This window comes from Tachysurus fulvidraco, chromosome 17, assembly GCF_022655615.1.
Source record: "Tachysurus fulvidraco isolate hzauxx_2018 chromosome 17, HZAU_PFXX_2.0, whole genome shotgun sequence".
Taxonomy (NCBI): Eukaryota; Metazoa; Chordata; class Actinopteri; order Siluriformes; family Bagridae; genus Tachysurus; species Tachysurus fulvidraco.
This window is the reverse complement of record NC_062534.1, coordinates 18,172,908-18,194,143: the sequence shown is the minus strand read 5'-3', so window position 1 is coordinate 18,194,143 and position 21,236 is coordinate 18,172,908. Positions and strand designations below refer to the sequence as shown.

The 21,236-nt window shown below is 38.4% G+C and overlaps 1 long non-coding RNA gene across 1 annotated transcript; it reads left to right on the top strand.

Moving 5' to 3' along the window:
- The first annotated feature begins 5,772 nt into the window (after nucleotides 1-5,772).
- LOC125139250 lies at nucleotides 5,773-12,494 on the top strand. Its single transcript, XR_007138325.1, has 2 exons — nucleotides 5,773-6,050; nucleotides 12,349-12,494. It is a non-coding gene; the product is annotated as an uncharacterized LOC125139250 (long non-coding RNA).
- Nucleotides 12,495-21,236: the final 8,742 nt, after the last annotated feature.

The window sequence follows — 21,236 nt, the reverse complement described above, 5'->3', positions numbered from 1 at the left end:
TCAGCTGAATTAGTAAATGATTGATCAAAAAGAGATTGCCATAGTCCAGATTAGAAATGCTTTCAAACCATAAGAAAGCTGATACATGTTTAAACGTCAGAGCTTTTTCTCTGATCTCTGAAGCATTACAGGTTTCCAGTGATCCAACCCATTTGCATCACCTCCTTTGTTTATCTGTCTATTTGGGGAACAGTATACTTATTTATTTGTGAACTTTATAAATCATGGGAGTGCATTCAGCTATTGTGTTCCTCAGCAGCACCATGCAGGGATTAGCTCTGTAAAAGATAGCCCTGAGAAGAAATGTTGCTCACTCTTCATGAATCAATGGTGGGAGGCACCAGAATGAAATGTTTGAACACACCGTGCCTGGATCTGCAGCCAAGTGCTCTGTCCCTGCTCTCCACAGCCAGGCCACAGTCCATCAAATGCCCATCTGCAGTCCATCATCTGCTTTGGGGAGAAATCAAAAGCATGACAATTAAATGTGAAGCTGCCTGCCACTCATCGTCATGACAGGTGCCTATATGGGCAGGATGACTTACTGGTGATGTAATGGTGTCAGACACCAAGAGTGCTGAAGCCAAATTCAAATCAAACAACTGTCTGTTCTAGTCAGTTGTTTATCTGTTCTATCACAGATCGTTCAGATTTAAAAGTGGAAGCAGGTGCAAGAAAACATGCTGTCAGATACTAAAACTAAAACTGTTTATCTTTGTTTTTTCACCGCTATTCACTGACGAACCGGTCTAGAACCGGTCTGGAAAAAAATATTTGCAGTGTTCATGCTGCCCACATTTTTTGCTAGCTGTCCCTGATCTCTGATACCCTTTAATCCAGTCAAAAGGCTCGCATCTGACCCCTTCCTCTGCCAAACAACGACCCAGGAAATGCCGCAGACTCCCACTCTGTCCCATGGCATGCAAATAATGCAGATCTCACCTCAACCCGTAAGTTTAAGGTTCACTATACACAAATCATGAGTGAGATGCTAAATCAAAGTGAGATGTTATGAAAAAGACCTTGTTTGTACATTACTTTGGCATATATTTTCAGTGAGCCAGTACTCTAAGGTATTGCCCAAATCAGTCGTGGGCTAAACTGGTGTTGATATTGGCAGGAAAGTAAAGCAATTTTCATTGCTTCCTAATTGGTCTGCGCAGGAGGAGCCATAGATCATTCTGAGCAGTAATTAAAAAGTAGGATTTTCAGTGTGGAACATTGGTGTTTCTCATCAACTGTGTTGGGACTGTGGATATAATGTCCAATCTGACCTGCTGATGATGTCACACTCCGATAAACAGTATTAACCATCTGGACAGCCAAGGACATTCTGATAAACCATTCCAGTTAGTCTGGCCAGATCATTTTCTCTCTCCAATTCTGCTCATCATGTTTGTTCTGAAGTATTTTTAGTTCTCCTATCTGCTTTAAGACTACAGTATCTATTGTATTTCTTTTCCCATTTCTTGGAGCACAATAAATAAAACATTTTAGAGTATACAATTTATTTATTTCTTTATTTATTGTATTTTGACTTTTTTTATTTTATTAAAACACAACATCTAGAAATCAAACACTTTCAAACGTATATATGAAAATTATATCACCTATCTGGAAAAAGAAGGACATTCTACAGGATATACTTTATTTAGGATGCACACTTATTATTTTGTTCAGTAGAAGATAGGATTATAAATAGGATCACAAGGAAGGAATAAATTTCAGGTAAGCAGCAACATCCTTTTTAAAAATGTTTATTGAATTTCTAACAGCAGTCTATAAGTTACCCTTCTATCTACCAAGGATCGCTGTTACATATGTGGCTCATTTAAATATATTTATTATATATAAGTCATTGATCTAAAATCATTGAAAAACAGCTTTTTTCTTTCTTTTATTATTATTATTATTTGTTTTTTAATAATATTCTTTGTTTTAAGGCCAAAACAAGTTTTACCATCTTAGTTAGTTCCAACTCATTAATTTGTTTGGTTACGCACCATTCCAAGAGTGACTATATTTACTATAACTGCTCTGCACTTCACATGTTTGAGATCACAACATACAATTAAACTTCCTAGTTCAAATCAGTTACTACCATAGAGTTAGTGACAACAATCGGTTTCAGAAATATAACTTTTTGCTTGAAATATGGAAGCATTGTCAGTTAAAGGTGAACAGGAAGAACTTTGCCAATTTCAGTGGAAGCACCTTGAACAGGAATTAAAAAAAAACTTCTGCTAGCTGCTAGCCAATGAAACAAAGGATCTTTATGATCTATTTTCTTTAGCAGAGCAAAAATAAGCTGCATATTGGGCCATATTGTGTTTGAAATGTTACTGTACATACTCAATATTAGTTTCTTGTTCCTTCAATATTAGTTTCACAATCATAATAAGTTATAAAGAATATCAGCACCTAGGGTATTTGCTCTGTGGAGTTGCGTCTAAAGCAGTTCACGGCTGGGCTGCTATTTACTATTCAACTTCACTTTTGCTTGTGCAATATTGCCTAAAAAATGTACATTGACCTAATTGGTTATTTGACATACGTTTATTATTGTTGCAGCTTAAAATTCATCCAGGCTGGTAAATATTTGATGTTGAATTGCCTAGATACTGTGTTGAAGGACCCTGTTTGACGTTAAAGTGCCCATCAAACCTGTCTGTGCAAAGCACAGAAGCAGGCAGGTGTTAAGTCTAGGTTAAATGCACATAATGGTTTTCACTTTGGTGAGTAAATAGCCTGTGGGGAACGTTATTCTTTTTGTTTACTCATTTGGGTTTCGTAACACCTGCCAGTAAGGAATTTTTAGTGCAGTGTGTCATTATCATCTGAAAGTGCTGGAGATTATGTTCTGGGCCAGCATGATCTTTCTTGTGTGACATGCAAGCAAGCACGTACAACTCGAAATCCACGTGGCTAATCCTGTATACCGCACACCGTTTTCATTATAATGTGCAGCAAAAACATTATGTCTGTCTTCATAATGAATTTAAGAAGAGGTTTATGCTGAACCTAACAGTTCATGCAACCCATTTGACACACAAACAGACAGAGCAGTAGCACATACCAGAAAGTCACAGATCTGATTTTTTTTTTTGCATCCTACTTTCCCAGAACACAGCAAACCAGGGCAAAGTTTCCATATGCCTTCTTCTTGACTTATTACGGAGAAACTAATCACTTTCAGTATCAAATAACTGTGAATCTAATCTTAATTCAGTGATTTTCCATGTTATACAGTATGGTGTAGTGTTTCACTGATCTTATAAATATATATGATCTTTCAGTGCAGCACATAATCTAAAAATGGATGTGTTTATTTAAAGCTCATCTGGAACAAGAGTTTACATAGGGTATTAGATGCTTGAATATATTTCAAATTTTTCTATGTTTGCAAAGCACCCAAGGAATATAGAAACACAAGCTAAATGAAGCACTGCAGTAATCTGAAGTGTTGGGAATTATGTAATAGATACGTAAGGGCAACAATGGAAGCTTTCATGCCTGTCCTGCTTTGGAGAATTCCACTCGTGATATCTTTGTCTTCCAGTCCTCACTAGTCATATCATATCCCTGTCATTCTCTCAGCTGTCATTTCACTATAATAAGGCAATAATAGGAGGCTGTTGCATAGCTGGACCTCAGATATCCTTCCTGAATGGAATACACACACACACTCACACACAAACACACACACAAACACACACACACACACACACACACACACACACACACACACACACACACACACACACACACACACACACACACACACACACACACACACACACACACACACACACACACACACAAGTGACTTTCTATACATACAGTAAACAAGTTAAAGAATGTATGTAACTGTTGATTCTGTGAAACATTCAGTGGAAAAATGTGTATTAAGCATTTTTTGAAAAGAGTCTCGAGTATCAGCTGACTGTAACATTCATAGGTAAATCTGTATATCAGAAAACTTGCAGCTATCTCTGAGGAGGTGTTTATTTAACTTTTAACATAACCAGTGTTCACAGGTAAAGCTAAAAGTTTACACATGGTGGTTTCTCAGCAAAAGTTTAATTTCTTATCTTATTAAATTGAAATGAGAAAAACAGGCTGACAAAACTGTTAGCGGTTACAACATGATAGCAGGTACTAACTTGTCTAATCAAACAATTATTATCGGATAATAACGAAAAGGCTTTGTGTTAGGCTGATTCACATCACTCTGTTGTTGATCGTTGTCCTATAGCAGCCTGCATTGCCATGTTTTAGTCCTTATTTAATGCCTTTTTTTTTGCTGTACTATAAGACAGTTTTATAAGCTCTGAGCTGAAGGACAAAACTGTGTAAAATGCTGTTCCTGTTAAAAAAACAAAAAAAACACCAGTCATGTAGGCAGCTATAATAACTCTCTGGAGAAAACTGAGCTTTGCGATCTAAGATTGGTCTTGGCTGACACTATGGAGACATACTGCATGGAGTCACAGGATGTACATGCCATCACACACGACAGTAATGTATGCAAAAGCATTGCACTGTTGCTTTTATATTCAATGACCTGAATGGAAATATGTGGATCTTAAAAATACATAGCTTGTACCTCACATGAAATGACTTAATTGTATATGAGCTAATGATAAACTAATAAGAATGATTGAATCCATTGTTTTGCTGAAACCAAGCTATCTTAAATCCTTTGGTCAAAACATCGTAGTCTCCAAAAATCCAGGGTGACAAATAGAACACTTGTGTCTTGGCCAGACACAGTCCTGGAGGCATAGTGCCCCATGCAGGCTTGTGCTTAATTGGAAAGGGGCCAAGAATAATCCAGCTTGCATGTGTCATGAGCTTAGATGGGAAAAGAAAGCCCTGCAGGTTTTAGCTGTCAGTGTGGCAGGACAAACCATCATTTCAGCGAAGCGTAAATTGCAGTTAAATAACCTGATTAGTCTCATTAGGCCCAGCCATTATACCCACAAGTTTTCCCCCAAATATTCTTTGATCTGGTTGATAATTTGCAAAGTCTGTTAATGGCTCTAAATTATGTGTATTTTTTCACGATTATACGAACCAGCTGCATCAACAAACATTTCTTCCTGGAGACTTCCCTTTTTTCAGTGTGCACGTTTTTCAATATTCTATCTAATGTTACATCAAGTTACAATATTAAGATTACATTGCAGAGGTATTTATTCAAAGTACCGTTAACTGTGAATAGGATGTAAATCAGCAAGACTACACAAGAGTAACTTGACTAAAGACTTAAATACTTAATGTGACATGTAAAAGGATATCTTTCAAAAAGTCAGGGACCGTATGGGAACTGCCTGAGTAAGATATATAATCCAAAGGGAGTGTGCTGCCATCCAAATAATTTGCCCTTGGCTATGCATTCAGCCCATTCCTCATTGGCTATTCATGGGAGCGGTGAATTTTTAAAGTCTTATTCTTTGTCCAATCTCCATCGCCAGGAGCTATTTTTGAAAATTCTGCAGCCTGAAAGACAGCTCATTCTTGTTCTTTTGTCACTTCACTTTGATATAGCATTACCAGTTTGGTGTGATGCGAAACATCACTACAGCGACTGGCCACATGTTTTTCAGGTTCTGGTCCAAACTCTGTAGTTAACAGATAATATAATGATACATTTCTTATATGGTTACTTGTTATGGGTTCAGGTAAAATTTACACCAAAAGTGTAGGTTTCTGCTGTGGTATAAAAAGCATGCACCTCTCTCTGAGCTCAGAGCGCGACCTTGGCCGAGCCACAACACCGCTAATGGGCAGCGCGGGCAGCATCTTAGCAACTGCCATTGACCTGCTGCGGAAACTATTTGTGAATGAGACACAAGTCCAATGGCAATTTTGGGCCCAGGGCAGAGGGCCATTTCTTCATGGACCATAATGGCGGCTTTGTACACTTATTATCTAGATGCATGCTGAAGCCTACTTGGAATGGGTGGCACGGGAGAGAAAGCAGATGCCCATTGGTGTAATTGCACCAACAACAGTCTGCCACTCTTCCAGACATAACTATTGTTAAGGTAAGTCTAGGTATTTTTCCTATCTTTGCGGTTGTTTCATTTCATGTATATTTCTAATCTAAAAAACACACACCAAAAAAAAAACAACACAACTTAAATCCCTGTTTAATGAAATTTGACTTTTTCTATTTCTGCCAATTGCAAAACCTCTTTCCTTGTGACTCATGAAGCGTTATTCCAATCGTTCAGAGATCCGCCTCTGTTATGTAATTGTTGCTGTGTTATGATACGTAATTTACTGAAAATTAATAAGACAAAGGTCTCTTTTATTGTATTTTGAGGGGGAGAGTTTGACGTCTTTTCCGTCACAGAATGTTTATCTTGTTATTCATAGTACTGCATGTCAAGACACATTTAGATTACGAAATTATTTACAAGTTACGATTACAAATGAATAGGACAATACCCACCGTGCTCACTAAGAAAAAGTGCTTAAATATGGTCTCTCTGGCTGGCATCATGTTATGACCAAGCATGGTGCATGTTTGGTATAAAAGTCAAGAGTTCTGGTAAATTTATTTTGAAAATGACATTTACTGAATCAATACAATGTGAGACTGAGAGTCATAGGGGTTTAGCCTATAATTACCTTTGCCAACTATAATCCTCTTTTTGGATGCCTCAGGATTAATTTCCGGGAGATTATAAGAAAACACTGGATAGTTGATTTTGCATGCTTTGGATCAAGAAGGCAGCGAGGCAAACAAACCAGGGTCACGGTGCTATTAGATAACTATGAGGTAGACATCTCAAGTGCCTCACAGCCTGGGAAAAGGCACGAAGTAAAGACAAAGGAGATTTATTCTGGTCTGAAGCGCAACACATAATCCATGTTTTTTTTGCCTACAGAACAATACAGCACTGAGAAGCTGCATGCCATGACTCACTGCGAAAGGCTTTGTCTCATTGACTGAGTGCGTCACTGGTTGCCTAATGCACTACAAGAGACAAACTTCAAAGACAAGCCAACTGAATGTTGAGTCAATGGAAGAAGTCCATAACCTTCACGTGCTTCGGATAACAGCAGGAAAAACATATTCCTGTCTGCTTATTTAATATATAACAGAAGAATGAATAATTAGGAAATAATTAAGGGCATGTACTTGCTTAGTCATCTCTTGCACTTAATTTCCTTTTAGATGATTCAAAGTCATTGTAAGTCATTTTTCACGTAAAAAGTGCAACCTGCATGAACAAAACCTGTTTTACGACAGGTGCAGATGTGACATGAAGGGGTAGCGGGGATGGTAAACGGTTTTATTGCAGCCAGAGTGCTGTGCCCGCCACCATAATGTCATGGCACACATTATCAAGATCTCCTTACACCGGGTAGTGGAGGACATTGTTCCAGCTAAGCTGGCAGATAGTGTGAATTTTCCACTGGCAAATGGAAAATCGCAGGTGGACGTGTGACAGATGAAGGTGCGGACAGTTTAATTCACAGACTGGATTGTGTTCAGCATCAACCAGACGGGGAAAAACACCAGCGTATATCAGTATTGTTTTATTTAAAGCTCTCACGCTGTTTAATTTTGCCACATCAAATGGTACAAGTGCAGTAAAGGATAATCAGCATTGCTGTATAAACATCATCCGTCAATTCCGGATTTAAACGTTTCTTGAAATGACTGGGAATAAAACCAAGCACACTTTCACCTACAATACACAAGCTTGATTTTTCTTTTCAAACTAAAAACAGTAAAGATAATATAGATCATTTGGACCAATCAAAGATTTAATTTCCTCCGATAGAGGTTCTTGCAAAAGAGACAATGCGATGTCGGCCAAGCAGCAGGGGACTGATGCAGTGGAGCCGCAGTCCCATCTCAGTGTGGATGGCAAGATGTTCATACATTCCTTGCAAGCAGCAGGGGACATTCCCTTAAAGCCACCATCCTCAGCAGGAAACTAATTACTCTTTCTGTGCATGGAATTATGGGGTGTGTGAGAACACCTGACACTGTTCTAGAGGCACTGAGGAAAGTAGAGCAGCAGCCACAAATCAAGACAGACCAAGCGCATATTGTCAAATCTAAAGTTTCAGCTACATGAAAGGTTACATTACAAAACCCTTTAGTGCTATTTTTGGTTCCGTAAAAAAACAAAACAGTTTTATTATGTGGATATACATGGCTTAAAGTTAGTGGACATCTGTCCATCACACCTCCATCGCACGTTTGGAACTTCTCATTCTAGATTTTATTCTTTCATTGTAGTTATGAAATGTGTTCTTCTAATAACCTCCACTATTCAGGGAAGGCTTTCTACTAGACTTTGGAGCAAAGCTGTGGGGATTTGCTCATTCAGACCCCAAGAGCATTAGTGAGGTCAGGCAATGATGTGGAATGAAAAGACCTGAAGCTCATTCAGCTTTCCAATTCGTCCCATTGGTGTTCGATAAGGTTGAGGTCAGGGTTTTGTGCAGGCCTCTCAATCTCAAACTTCAACTCTAACCTTGGCCTCTTAGTTCCAGTGAAGGGAAATTGTAACACTGCAACATACTGTACAAAGTCATTCTATACAATTATTTGCTTTAATAACAAACTATCCATATAGAATATGTCATAGTCTATATTAAGGAAATTAAAAGTATGTTTATCAGTTCTAGTCTGTAATTTTTTATAGTTCTTATAAGGGGGGGGCACGGTGGCTTAGTGGTTAGCATGTTCGCCTCACACCTCCAGGGTTTGGGGTTCGATTCCCGCCTCCGCCTTGTGTGTGTGGAGTTTGCATGTTCTCCCCGTGCCTCGGGGGTTTCCTCTGGGTACTCTGGTTTCCTCCCCCGATCCAAAGACATGCATGGTAGGTTAAAAAATTGGAAAATTGTCCGTAATGTGTGAGTGAATGAGAGTGTGTGTGTGCCCTGTGATGGGTTGGCACTCCGTCCAGTGTGTATCCTGCCTTGATGCCCGATGACGCCTGAGATAGGCACAGGCTCCCCGTGACCCGAGGTAGTTCGGATAAGCGGTAGAAAATGAGTGAGTGAGAACTTCTTATAAGCAAGCAAGTTTCAGCTTTCTGTTCATGGCTAAAGCAGTAGAATTTGATGTGGTCTTCTGCTGTTGTAGACCTCAAGGTTTTTCATGCTGAACATTTTGTGATGCTTTTCTGCTCCCCATGGTAGTAAAGAGTAGTTATTTACATTATTGTAGCCTTCAACCAATCTGGCCATTCTCCTCTGACCTGTTTTAAAAAATACAAAAACCAATTTTATTTTTTCCATATACTTTTCAAATTCATTTTACTTCAAAACTGTATTTTGTGATTAGAAATATATATTTCACAAGTATCTGAAGTAAACCTTCAAGTTTTAGTTATTAAACCTGCTGTTCAAAAGCAAGAGAGCAGATCTTACACAACATGCCGTGCGAGTGAAGTAAAAAAAGAAAAAATAATCGTCTGGAGAATAGTGTTTGAGTGCCAGGCATGAAATTCCTGATAGTTTGGGAGTGGACAGGTTAATTGGAAGTAAACAGGAGGATTAAGAATAGTATGTTTTATGGAGAGGTTGGTATTTTATAAAGCTTGTAGCAATGAAGCATAGAACAGCACACAACCACACTTTCCAAACGGTGTGAAAGTTCATATTATTTAGTACATTGTGAAACAAAGATGAAACTAATAATATTATATACAAAGAGAATATTCTTTATTTCCAAATAGTGTGCATGCCATCAATATTCTTAAGATTTACGGCATTTGCTTTGTATGAATTTCGTGTCCTTTATTATTTTTGTGTTCTATATCACATTATTGTTGATTAGATCATATGAAACACTGTGGAGAACCTCTGATCATACATACAGCCAACACATTCAGCGATTAATATTCTGCAATGTTCTAAACACATCTGCATTAAAAAGTTGTTTCACAATCTTATTGTGATTTCAGAAAGGAAATCTTGAGAATTTCATTATTTTTACATTCCTACAACTAAACGTGTTGCAGCAATATTGTAGTCAAAACTTGACAGATTGACCACCCTTTAGGGTAAACCTTAGATCAGAACAGATTTCTTCCAACACTTAAATTGTTAGCTGGGTTAGTAATTGTGCTTCTGACATTCATGGAATGCTCTGGGCTTTGAAAAGCACATCATCTGGAGCAAAGAAGGGAAAGGTCAGTATTTCTGGACCCCCTCCTGAACTAAAACCAATTCCAGGACATTAATTGGTGTATCAAGGCTTTTTAAGGTAACACTGACATTTACCTCAATGTCCTGATGTTCCCACAGTAAGTCCTTCACATTCCTTCTAGCTTTGCTCTGCAGGTTGGTAACTTCTAATCGAGAAGCTCTTTTAATGCACCTGAAAATATGAATATGAAGTACAATCAAAACAGCTATACAGGGGTTGAAGCAACTTGGTAGTCACAAATATGCACATCCAGCAATGACTGAAGCAAAGAAAGAATCTGAGAAAGCAATCTAAGTCTCCTTCTATGGATATGGAAGACCTGGGGTCTAACATGAATGACTCAGCTGACGGAGATAACTCTGAAGCTGTGGTTATAACGTAGAAGCTCATGTCCTTCATCGGAGCCCACCTTATAGCAGTAAGTGGTCTTTCTTCATGTTACTTATCCGAAGAAAATGAGAGATATCGATGTTCAGAGAAGATCTGATTGCTGAGGTATAACCCAAACTGCGGTGGGAGAATGAGTGATGAGTCCTGACAACAAGACAGAACAGATTGCATTGCTAATTGGCAAAGTTTCATAGCATTTCCTGTATGAAACATATACACACTAGAAGAGAAGAGAAGAGAAGAGAAGAGAAGAGAAGAGAAGAGAAGAGAAGAGAAGAGAAGAGGAAAGAAGAGGAAAGAAGAGAAATGAAGATAGGAGTCTGATGTGTGCTTGAGGTGAGAAGAAAGAAAGAGAATGATGCCTATATGACAGAAGTATTTATTAAAAAATATTGCACCATCCATCACCTTGTGACTCTGTGGAAGGTCTTGGCCTGTGTGTAATGCTTACTACAATTGCTGGGTAGGAGGGTAAAAGAGAACACAGCAAAAAAAAAAAAAAAAAAAAGACCAGATGAATATATGAAAATGAGTGTGATGTGACTGATAAGACTAGAACATCCAGCTGAACAACATACACAAGGGCATTTAATAAGAAGCATAGTCTATAAAAGGAAAACTAATCTGAGTGTTTGAAGAGAGCCCAATGTGCAGTGTCTTAATGCTCTTTGATGGGACAGGACATCAGAGAGTTATGCAATCAGAGAGTTACGTAATAATAAAGTAATGTAAAAGAGGCAACCTAGTTTTCACAAACACACACACACACACACACACACACACACACACACACACACACACACAAACACACACACACACACACACACACACACACACACACACACACACACACACACACACACACACACACACACACACACACACACACACACACACACACACACACACACATCAGTTCCATCTCTCAGTATCCTGAAACTCAATCTTACATATCCAGAGTAGACACTCATAGGATGCACATCACATAATGTATGACGTCTAAAAAAAGGAAGTCGTTTATTTTCATTTGAGCCCAGATTAGTTAATTGATGATTCATAACACTGCATAGTAAAATATCTGCAAGACTGTTGAGTGGGACGTGATAGGCCTAGGAGCAGAGGAGGTGGAAAACCTGTAAACCTGTAATATACTCTGATAAATATCCTCCAGATACATGCCATCTGGTAAGAGAGAGAAATGGAGAAAAGAGGACAAAAGGGGAAAAGGATTTTCTCATCTGCTTTGTTAGATCGACCGGTTTAACAAATTTTGAGGCAGAAGGCATTGATGAGAAAAACAGGCAGGGCCTAAATAATATGGGTGAAAGATAAAAAATAATCAATATAATTGAATGTGTGTGTGTGTGTGTGTGTGTGTGTGTGTGTGTATGTGTGTGTGTTTGTGTGTATGTGAGTGTATATGTGTGTGTGTGTGTGTGTGTGTGTGTGTGTGTGTGTGTGTGTTTGTGTGTGTATGTGAGTGTATATGTGTGTGTGTGTGTGTGTGTGTACTGTGTGTGTGTGTGTGTGTGTGTGTGTGTGTGTGTGTGTGTGTGTGTGTGTGTGTGAGTGTATATGTGTGTGTTGCTTTCAAGATTCAGGCCTATCTAAAAGGAAACAAACACTCTTTCAACTGTGTTAATCTTTTCATCCTTGCACAATATTCTAACATCCACTAAGCTATTATTGTGTAAGTAAAGCTAATGGTGCTGCTCTACTATTAATCCTCTCTCATTTGGAACTTTTGCCATGCTGATTATCCTCTGTTACAGAGTTTATGAGGTGGTTCATACAGATTGAGCATCCTAGAGAAATACGCTGGACTGGGTGTCTGGACCAGATGGCTAAGTATGGAAGGTGACGTGGGACTGGACGTCTCTCATTCCAGATTGAGCTTGGAACAAACAGCAACAACCATGTAATCACACACACACACACACACACACACACACACACACACACACACACACACACACACACACACACACACACACACACACACACACACACACACGTAAGGTATGTGAGAAATTAGACATGTTGAAAAGAAGTCGTGCAGCTGGATTTTGTATCATTTGCAGGGGTAGCTCACGTGGGAGCTAGTGGATAAAGTGTTGGACTACTGATGGGAAGGTTATGAGTTTGAATCCCAGAGCCAGCAAATGCCACTCCTGCACTCCATGCCAGACTAAACAAGTACCCGAGCAGCCTGTGTGGATAAAAATGGCCGAATCCTTTTGATGTTGTAGAGAAGAAACCAGCATGAGTTTGTCACATTAGAATCATGCAAGAAAAAGGACAGTTGATTGTCCATGGTTACCCCAATGTTGTGAGCCATGACTGAAAGGGAAATTAGATCATTATGTAGAGATATTGCAAGATCGTGACCTGGGCATGAATCACCTAGGATGAAGAGCAGTTCAGTGAAGCCGGGATTGAGTTTCAACTGATGAGCAATCATCCAGGATGATATGTCTGCCAGAAATGCTGATTAACCATTAGTCCATTGAGTAATGTTATACTGTACATACACATAATCCCCAAATCTCTTTTAGTTCATTTTTTTTAAATAGAAAAACTGCAGTTATTGTAGGTGAAATCTGTCAGACATTTCTATCCATGTGGGGACAATTGGACCCCATCAAGATATAAAAACATGCCAGGACACATGCACATTGACAGATCAGTTCCCCTCACTTCAGCACCCGCTAAAGACCTTAGCATCTGATTTCAAATAATGATGAGCATTACATAACATAATTGCTGAATATTACCGACATTTCATCATGTTAGCTTGGATACATTGAAAGTGATGGAACCTGTCTGGAAACCTTTAATGTGAATAATCACTATTTTCATGTCAGACAAAATGTTACACATTTCTCCAGACCAAACAGAACAAAGGCACCTGATAGAAAAGTGAATAACGTGTTTTAGGGAAACAAGTCAATGATCCAATGACACTTTAAAGCACAGAAAGCTTTTGAACTTTAAGCTAATGGAAAGATTGAACACAAATGACACTGTGTGAACTGGAACGAGTAAACTGTCATTCTTTGGTAGCATTTTTATTGAAGCCTGAAGCTTAGAGGAAGTCTCTATAAATCAGTTATATCAGCAACAGGTAGTGAAAGTTGGCATGAGGCTTGTCATGCAATCTAACAGGTGTAGAATGTAAGACACATGGCACAGAAGGCATCCCACACTTCTTACTGTAACTGAGGAAACACAAACACAACATGAAAGCAACACATTTATCAAAGACAGCATTAGAGATGATAAATAAATTAGTGTTTGATTTTCCAGGCAACAAAACTCTTTTCTTGAAAGTAAATGATTAGCTATGTGACCTAAGGGCAGTATTCATTGGAATAAATAGTCAGAAAAACAAGTCTTGGATTGTCAATACCGAGTACATAAGTCATTTGACAATACAGGTTCATTGTGTACTTTTACAGCTCTACCGTGCATCTTCATTCCTGTTAGGCCTTGTTTGTTTGACCACAAAGTTACCACTTTGTCAACAACATTCTGTGTAAAAAATAACACGGGGCAAAATTATATGTGCAAAAAACAAAAAAACAGCTGGATCATTTTTAGATTTCATTTGCTGTAACTAAAAAAAATGACAACCCACAAACAGATTGTGGAAGTGGTAAAAAAAAAAAGAAAAAAAAAAAAAAGGCTAGTTGATTAAAAAAAAGGAGGAACAATATGAACTAAAGAAATAGACAAGTTAAATCCTGCTACAGTGCCTCAATTTTCTTGCAGTCTTCAGCCTATAATCACTGCAGTTATAAATGTGTTTTGCCTGTGACTCTGTTTAGAGAAATCAGGAGTGAGATACAGTATCTCAGAGCAAGTGTTGGCTTTGGCACAGGTCTTAGCTTTCTTTGTTAATGGAGGGCTTTGCTGGGTCAGTGGAGCCAGTCTGAATTACAAGTCCAGCTAAGAAAAGAGATACATAATGTTATAAGCTATAATAAACACTTATTTATAACAAAGAAAAGCCTAGACACTGATATATACCTTATGTTACAAATCCAACACTGTAGAGAGAATTTACTGTTTGTGAACTCTTCACGTTCCACGTTATAAACAATATACAGATTTTGTTAACTGTGACAAGTAATACTAAACTACCGCCCAGATAGTAGACTCTTATTTAAGGTATAAATAGGTTATTGTGATAAACTATGCTTGTGACTAAAGTGCATATGGGAAATCTTACACACACACACAAAAAAAAAATCAACAACAGAGCCTTCCTTATACTGTAGATGAGTCATCGTCTGTATTCCTTTCTATAGGAGTGGAATGAAACAATATTTACTGTCACAGCTGCATGAGTCTTGTTCAGCTTAAAAATGTGTCTGGGTCATCTTGTGCTAGTTTGCAGGTTCTGCTGTCAGCCTTTCAGCTCACTCGATCTTAGGCTCAAAATGGCAGCAGCTCAAGCAGAATCGGTTGACGTTATGTAACCTACAGCAACAAAAGTGTTCTTACAATATGTAATCATTTTACCCTTCTTACTGAAGCACTCCAAACGCTCTAATCTACAGAAAATGATTCTCTATAGAAGAGTTGATTGACGCTCCTAAAAGTTTGATTACCAAGATTGCTCTGCTGGATGTGTTCAAATCATCCTCGCAAAATTTGCCCTGTGTTGCCAGGAGGGTCTGGGACCAAATAGGCCATTTAGATGGAAGTGAAACCACTGACCCCTTTTTGAGAGCTAAAGTTGTCATATGTGAATCAGTCATTGACTTTACACAGGTTCATGAGAGTGAGCAGGAAAGCTTTCCTTGCAGCGCCTGTTATAGACCCTAGAGTATTATTTAAATGGTTGCTCATCAAGTCTGCATCCACATTGTTTATCTGCCATGGAGTGGCATCTATGGGGTGTGTCATGTGTCAATAAGTGTCATTGATGGAAGATCATAAAAGAAGTTACATAAAGACATAAAAAAATTTCATCTCAGTATCCCAGGCTTTGTACTGCGAAGAACAAAACAATTGATGTGGACCAACAACATCCAGCTAATCAAGACAAGAAGGCATATCTACCATGTCTACTTATCAGTAAGATTGCCAGTCAGATCTTAATCCATAATGTGTCAGTGACGCGAGGTAAAAAAAAACGGACCCAACTGCAGGATAGCTAAAATAAACGGAGATTTATTAACAAAACAAAACACAAAACAGGACAAAGACAAAACCAGACATGAAGACAATAGGATTCCGTGCTGCACAAGGCAACGTGGCTCAACTAAATAGTACTAATAATCATGACACATGAGGGACAGGTGTGCAGAGGCTGGGAGGAAAAGACAAGAGCGGGGCAGACACGTGAAAACAGAACATAAACAAAAGGCACATGGCCAAAGTCCAGAGTCCTGACATATTGACTATGAGCATTAAAGGTGACTATGCAGATTTCATAGATAACAGTCACCTACTTTAGCTGTTATCCGGCAGATTTATATTGTATTTACCTCCATTATGACATTCTTCCTATAAATTCCTAAAGATCTACTCTCCCCTTAGTATTTTATGGATTGACAGGATAAGAGTAGTACACTGGAATGTGAGATTTGTCAGATACCTTTGACTTCTTAATGGAAAACAACATTCACAGCACAATTATGATTATTATCTACAATATGATTTACAGCAGACACAGTTGTTTTTTTTCAGGCTTGAGACTTTTTCCCGATTAGACTTGATTTTACTGGTTTCTTTTTCTTCCTGTAGCCACTGCTGAGAACCACACCTTGCCTTTAGGTGCTCATATGATTTCAATTATTAAAGCTGATGAAAGAAATTTGTCACAGTAGCTTTCGTGTTGAGTGACAGCCTTTAAAGATTATCTAACCACACGTCAATGAGTTATGCTCAGGTTTTTAAGTTCTTAGGTTGGCATGAGATGCTTTCTGCAGAAATGATTCCTTGGATATAAACCAACTTTACATTGTTTAAATGTATTAGATATAATTTTAATTATATGTTGGCCAATAAAAGTCTATAAATTAAACTGTCACTAGATTCAATTTGACTCTTTTTTATACATGAAGTTGGTTCTAGGTTTAAGGTTGATGTTAATTTAATAATTATAAAAACTAAATCATAATAATATATATTAATAACATATAAAAATTCTATTTTTTTATAATGATCGATTGGGGGGGGCACGGTGGCTTAGTGGTTGGCACATTCACCTCACACCTCCAGGGTCGGGGTTCGATTCCTCCGCCTTGCGTGTGTGGAGTTTGCATGTTCTCCTCGTGCCTCGGGGGTTTCCTCCGGATACTCCGGTTTCCTCCCCCGGTCCAAAGACATGCATGGTAGTTTGATTGGCATCTCTGGAAAAGTGCACGCGTGTGTGCGCGCCCTGCGATGGGTTGGCACTCCGGCAAGGGTGTATCCTGCCTTTGATGCATGAGATAGGCACAGGCTCCCCATAACCCGAGGTGGTTACGGTTAAGCGGTAGAAATGAGTAATGATGGATTATGACTTTTATTTGACCCACCTTGGCACAATGGCACGTTTATATTGAAGATTCAGTTTGAATATTTTAGAGCAAACTGTTCCTTGTAAAGCTAATTGTTATTGAAATGTAAACAATGACGAGCCTTCATCTTGATCCCTCAATACTTTGTTCAGCAGGCCAAAACCGAGGAGCTCTGTTCCTGCTGTAGACAAGGCTTATTTAAAAAAAGACCAGATCCATTCCAGTTTAGCTTAGAAATCATATGTATATTCAATTTCAATAAAAAAAAATAAAATAAACTGTAGCATTAAGTGTTTGTTACAATATTAGAGAGACAAATGTTCTGTCTGTGACCGCATAGGGCCAGTTCTTAGGCTGTAAGTGGATGGTGTGAGAAGTTATGATCTTGTCACTACGTTCCAAGAAGCTCTCCTTCATGTGACTGCTCCTTCAATGAGCACACTGATTGACTGTCTGTTGCCTAGATCTATGAGCAGCTGGCAAGAAGGCAACTGGGAGATTAGGGAATAAATCAAAGACAGACTGAGGCTGAACTGATGATCTACCGAGGACCATGTTGGAGGGGCACATGTTCATAGCCAGCACCACGTCCTTGAATTGTGGCTTAAATGGGTGTGCTTGATATATCAGGTTCTCATCACTCAGGTGAGAGAACATGAGATATGGATCAAATCTCTGGATCAAAACAGACACTCAAAGTATCAAATACACATGAAATTATGGACAGGAATGGTGCTGCTGATATTGGAAGCAATGTTCTCTACAGGGAACAAAACCTTGTACCTTTTGTACCTTATGCAATTAATTACTGTTCCCAAGGCCCACTGATACTTGGTTACTACAGTAAGTAGGCCAAGCTTCTGAAAAATGGAGGTCAGACTCACAGAGTTAAGCCCCAAGTAGACATAATATATTATAACGTGTGATATATGCCATATTTCAGGTGGGGCATAAGAAAAAAAAACCTACATAGAAGCAAGGCTTTCAGTGTACATACATTCACATAAATAACATTACATTGGTTTAACTAACAGAAAAAACATAAACAGGGCTGATGTTCTCTGTTGAAACTGGGCTTGGATCACTTGGATTTTCTAGAAAGCTAATTTCTGAAAAGCAGTATTTAGTCTTAACTAAACAATCAGAATATCTCCTGCTCCTTGATAATACATGTTTCAAAAGAAAAATAGTAAGATTATTCAGCAAAAATGAAGCTAAATATTTAGCATTCCAGCATGCACATGCAGGAGGATTACGTATTAAAAACTTCATTATAAATGTATAGAGACCCTATAAAACTTGTACATGTATATTTACATTACAAAGCAACAGACATCATGGCTGCCTTTGGTGAAGGAATGTAGTTAATATAATTAGCTTGCTTTCTAGTCTGCTAACAAAGCTAGTACAAAGCTTAGCTCATATCATATCTTTCAAACTTAAATAGAAATTCTATTCAAACCACACACAGTATGATATGTATAGAAATGCTTTCAATTTTTTTTTAAAGAACTGCTTAAGCTTGTCTGCATCATAAAGGTAGAATCAATAAAAACAAAACGATTAAAAATATACAAAAAATTTACTATGAACAGAATTTGAATATAATGACATGTTAAAAATACATTAAGCAATCAGGGGTGTGTATAAATCGGATTTACTACAGGCTTTATATTTGATACAAAATGAAGCCAGCCACAAGCAGCAGTGGTAGCAGTTGCTATTTGCTCACAGAAGATAAAACTACAAGCAACAAGCAACATTTGATAATGTGAATCTCAGGTCATGCCACCGCACCCCCTGGATTCAGCAGCTGAGGCATTTCTTTCAGTTGCTTATTGATCTGTGAGATGTTTGCCATACCTCAATTTTAGAGGATTAAGGCCAAAAAGTGTGTGTCAGGAATGGCTGGGACTATTCCCTACCTGGACACTAGGGGGACATTCTGGCAGTTTTTGTGTCTTGTACCGTGTGCTTTTTGTTTTGTGTATTACCTGTGTTTGCCCAGCCTATTCCTTATCCATTTCCCCCTCTGCACACCTGTTCCTTGTGTTTCAATGATTGTCACCCATATTTATACCGGTTGTCTCGCATCTGTTTTTCGGCTGAGTCCTTGTCTCTTTGTCTGTTGTCTCTTGTCTGTTGTTTTTGCTTGCTTCTGTTTCTGTTTTTCTGGCCCTTTGTAATTTTTTCCCTCCTTCAGTAAAACCCCTTTTTTTGTGTTATCCTTGCACGTGGGTCTTTTAATCCATGACGACACCCCCATTCCATGACAGAGTGCTTCAGTTTTAATAAAAATCAAATGTCAAGTGTGTTTTATATAACAAAACGGAAATTTGTTTTGTCATACCAACAATTTGTGCCTCAAGCTTAAAAATACCAGCAGTATTTTAGACGGATATAACAGAGCATGGGATCATGGGAAGCCAGAGAGAGAGAGACTATTCTTAATTCCAAAAATCTGTTAGTTAATCCTGTCAGTTAAAAAACATTTAACAGAGAATAAATCAATGTGTATTAAGTGATATTGGTAAATTTCTGGTGAATTGATACTGGTAAATTGGTATTTCAATGCATAAAGAAACAAGTTAGCTAATGAAAAAATTTTATTTGTCATATTTTAAACCATATACAGTACTTCATATAGTGGCATGCTTTATAATGTTTTGATAATGAGTGTTGGTTGTGAACATACTCAGAACGTACGTAGTCAGGACCGTAGTCGAGTGACAGTTTCTTTTTTCTTTCCTTGAATGTCTTCTTCTTTAAAAGTGGATGAAGTGTGGATACCCTACACTTTGTCCTGAAGGAACACTGGTACACCTGTCTCTTGTTGCATAGCAGTGATTACATGGCTAAGAAGACAAAACAAGGCCTGGTATTGGTCAATGAATAAACAAATGAAAGAATTACCATTTCAGGTGACTACCTCTTGAAGCTCATCAAGAGAATGCCAAGAGTGTGCAAAGCAGTAATCAAAGCAAAAGGTGGCTACTTTGAAGAACTTCGAATATGATACATTTTCAGTTGTTTCACACTTTTTTGTTATGTACGTATATAATTCTGGGGGGGCAAGTTGTGGCCTAATGGTTAGAGAGTCTGACTCGTAATCCTAAGGTTGTGGGTTTGAGTCTCGGGCCGGCCACGACTGAGGTGCCCTTGAGCAAGGCACAGAACCCCCCAACTGCTCCCCGGGTGCCGCAGCATTAATGGCTGCCCACTGCTCCGGGTGTGTGTTCACTGCTGTGTGTGTGCACTTTGGATGGGTCAAGTGCAGAAAAAGAATTCTGAGTATAGTTCACCCTACTTAGCCGTATGTCATGTCACTTTCACGTCACTTTCATAATTCCACATGTGTTAATTCACAGTTTTGATGCCTTCAGTGTGAATCTACAATTTTCATAGTCATGAAAATAAAGAAAACTCTTTGAATGAGAAGGTGTGTCCAAACTTTTGGTCTGAACTGTATTTTGTTGTTCGAAATAAGAAGGAATGAGGAGAATCTTAACTCATGTTAAATGTTTTATGAAATAAAAAAAACATTACAACCTATAACTTTAGGTTATGGCTGAATACATTAAGGATTTGTCACATAGTCATACTTTAACAGCATAATGGACTTTAACAAAATCTCAGGATGTCTCAGGAGTCTTTTGCTCCAGTTTGTTAGTCATAACGTACCTCTGACCTTCATGATCGTGCTTCGTCGTAACTCTGAGTTATAAGACAGTAACAGGTAGTGGTGACAGCTGTACAGTAATGTCATTCATTGTGCTCTTTCAGGATGTAGTACATGTACAGACAGGCATTGTGAGAGGTGCTGTACAGTGAATACACGTAACTACCGGATGCCTGGCCTTTGTGGTGATGGCTTGATGATAAGCAACCTGTATATAAAATTCTGATCAGGTTCAAGTGCAGCCACTAGGCTGCTCCTCATAATGTAGGTGTGTTGATGTACTATAAGCTATAATTTGTTGTAATTTAATAGTTACTTGACATGATTAATATTATCTTTAAAAACAGAGTGACGATTCATGTGCACTGAGGTTTAGTGCAGATCAGATTTCAAATCTTGCGATCCAAAACTCCAAAACAAAACAAAAAATTTTCTGTCAAGACAGAACTGGTGCTTGTAATTAAAGGCC